The sequence below is a fragment of the Octopus bimaculoides genome, chromosome 18 (assembly GCF_001194135.2).
Source record: "Octopus bimaculoides isolate UCB-OBI-ISO-001 chromosome 18, ASM119413v2, whole genome shotgun sequence".
NCBI lineage: Eukaryota > Metazoa > Mollusca > Cephalopoda > Octopoda > Octopodidae > Octopus > Octopus bimaculoides.
This window is the reverse complement of record NC_068998.1, coordinates 82,314-85,473: the sequence shown is the minus strand read 5'-3', so window position 1 is coordinate 85,473 and position 3,160 is coordinate 82,314. Positions and strand designations below refer to the sequence as shown.

General features: G+C 33.5%; 1 long non-coding RNA gene across 1 annotated transcript in view; it reads left to right on the top strand.

The window, feature by feature from the left end:
- The first annotated feature begins 533 nt into the window (after positions 1-533).
- Positions 534-3,160, top strand: part of LOC128249768 (uncharacterized) — a 38,984-nt gene continuing 36,357 nt past the window's right edge. Inside the window, exon 1 of the long non-coding RNA XR_008265871.1 lies at positions 534-659. This is a non-coding gene — a long non-coding RNA (uncharacterized LOC128249768). The remainder of the gene's footprint in view (positions 660-3,160) is intronic.

Sequence of the window (3,160 nt, the reverse complement as noted above, 5' to 3'; positions counted from 1 at the left end):
GCATAAATTGGTGCAACTGTGTTTAGCTTTTTATCCGTGCGGGGTACGTCCTATCAGCGTTGAGCACCTCCTGTCAGCACTGAGCACCTCCTGTCAGCACTGAGCACGTTCTATCGGCGTTGAACACTGAGTACGTCTTCAAAGAGCCGATTCACAGTAAATCGTGTTGAACGGGAGAAGCGGAGAAGCTAACTTTCTCCTATCTTTGATTGAAGAAACACTGACTTGAACTTTTAATAATCACTATAGTCATATATATTCCCTGCTTACTATACCCGAACACCCTCATTTTCATACCACTACTACTACTACTATACTACTACTACTACTACTACTACTACTACTACTACACAGGCTTCAACGATTCATTTAATACAATAAAAAAAGTGGATACATCTGTTCGCTTGCATCATCATCATCATCACTGTTATCACTATTAAAGCTATTAGTAACACTATCACCGCTGTCAATCTCCCCACCGCAACCATTACTAATACCGCTACTCCTCCACCATTACACATCTATGATATGATCTTTCAATGTGTGAAATACCAGATAATCGTGTCGGCTGCTAAAATGGTGGATTGCAGCAAACGTCAGCCATGAATATTAGAAGATAACAAAAGTTGGTTGAATCACAGGATATCTGCATATTAAAGGTAGACACTTTATACTTGGTGTGTGTGTGTGTGTGTGAGAGAGAGAGAGAGAGAGAGAGAGAGAGAGAGAGAGTATGCGTGTGTGTGCATGTGCATATGTGTGCGCGTGCGAGTATGTGTGTGTCTTCGAGCTTGTTATGAGAGTCTGTTTATGTGTGTATATGCATATGTCTATGTGTGTGTATGTGCGTATATATGTGTGTATATGCTTATAGGTATATATATAATCATATACTGTATATATATATGATATATATATATATATATATATATATATATATATATATATATATATATATATATATATATATATATATATATATATATACATATATCATATACTGTATATATATGCATATGCACATATAAATGCGCATATAAACGCGCAAATACACGTAGTCACACAGAAACACACACACACACACACACACACACACACACACACATACAAAATGTACTTTCCTGCTACTCAGAGCAATTTTTTATTTCCCCTCAAAATATTAGTAAATAAGCTATTATACTCACGAGTCGAATGTAATAACTGATCCGCAGACTTTTGCTATCGCTACCCCACGAGAAGGACAGGGTCAAGCAACTTGGTGATTGCTTTCTTCTGTGAAAGAATTTTTGCCCCAAAATGTTTAAGCTTTTTCATTTTTGCAGTCCATGCGCCGTTAGATCGAGAGCAGATGAAGAGATTAGGGTGATCGTAGTTTTTGTGGGGTTTCAACGACCAGAACTAGGCAGCCTCCTTCTGTAGGGGATATGATTTTTAGAATTTTAGTTACTGTTTTTCTTTTGTTTACACGTTTTACTCCCACTTTATCTGTACCGTAGTGTCCTGTTACGTCCCCAATGTTTTTATGTGAACCCTCAGCAGTTAATAAAGAAAACATTATTATTATTATTATTATTATTATTATTATTATTATTATTATTATTATTATTATTATTATTATGGCCGCCATACTAGGAAGATATAAAAAGCTGGAACTTCGTGAGTTTTGAGTGTTTAATCAAGCGTTTCAGCCGGTTGCAACCGATTCACTCAAACATTGTTGTATAACTGTTTAGCTTGTATTGTCTGGATCGAGGTGGTGACATATCTGTATAATTACACCACACTCCTCTTGGGGGTTGTACCCCTGTCATATATCCTTTGCATTTTTTCCAGTTTTCAAAATATGTCGGAATACGACAAAATATTAATAATAGATGGAGAGCAACGTTCTGTTGACACAGTTTTAACACCGAACACAGCTGCGGCTGGCGTTGACAGAATTTCGTCTTGTTTCTATAACGGCTGTAACAAATGTCGCTCTACTCGATGCTGGTTCAAATACAACATTTATTAAACATTATTAAACATTTATTAAACATTTATTAAACATTATATTAACATCACCGTAACATCGGTCACTGCACCGATTAATACAAAGAACACTTTGACTACAACATTTGGCTTCTTCTTTCGTTATTCTTATTTTTCTTTTGTTCCTTTCTAGGATCTTTTGCTGAAATTTGTAACCTTGGGTTCTAAAGTAATTATAATTGCTTAATTGACATTTCTACCAATATTGATATTCTCACTATTCCATATAAAATATATTTTTGAAAATATACTATTGAAATTTTATCTTCTGATTAGTTCAACATCTGTCCAGTCGATTAGAGACCCCAGATATCTTTATTAATATTGCTATCATTTGTTTCTCCCTCTTCCACTCCTTCATTACCGACTCTAAATTGATATCCTATTTCTATTGCTATAACATCTGTAGTTGAGTAACTCCATATTTCCAAATTATGACTTGGAACACTCGTACTTCAGCTCCACCTTTTCGTCTTCCTCCATATCAATTCTAGTCTCCCGAGGCATTGCAATATCAATTATTTCCTCTTACTAGTATCGTTGGTGATGTTGTAGTTATAATAATAATAATAATAATTATTATTATTATTATTATTATTATTATTATTATTATTATTATTATTATTATTATTATTATTATTATTATTATTATTTTATGTTTGACTTTTGCTTTGCATTTGTACAAGTTTTATTATTATTATTATCATTATTATTATTATTATTATTATTATTATCATTATTATTATTATTATTATTATTATCATTATTATTATTATTGAAACTATTTGCTAAAATATTGCTAGTGGCTATAAAAGTTATAAACTATCATTATCGTCCATACAAACACACACGCACACACACACACACACACACACACACACACACACACAGAGTCCTAGCAATTTCTTAACGCCTTACTGCTTCTTTTTCAATCATCCTCTGTCGTCGCTTCGCGCATTTTTTCTCGTTTCTCTTCTCTCTTCCTCCTCTCCATATTGTTCACTAAGATTTTTATATCTCGTCCACCATTTTGTGTTCTTCACATCCCTTGTTTATGGACATAAGTGTATGTGTGTGTGTATGTGCGTATGTGTAATACACACATGTTAATATATATATATATATATAT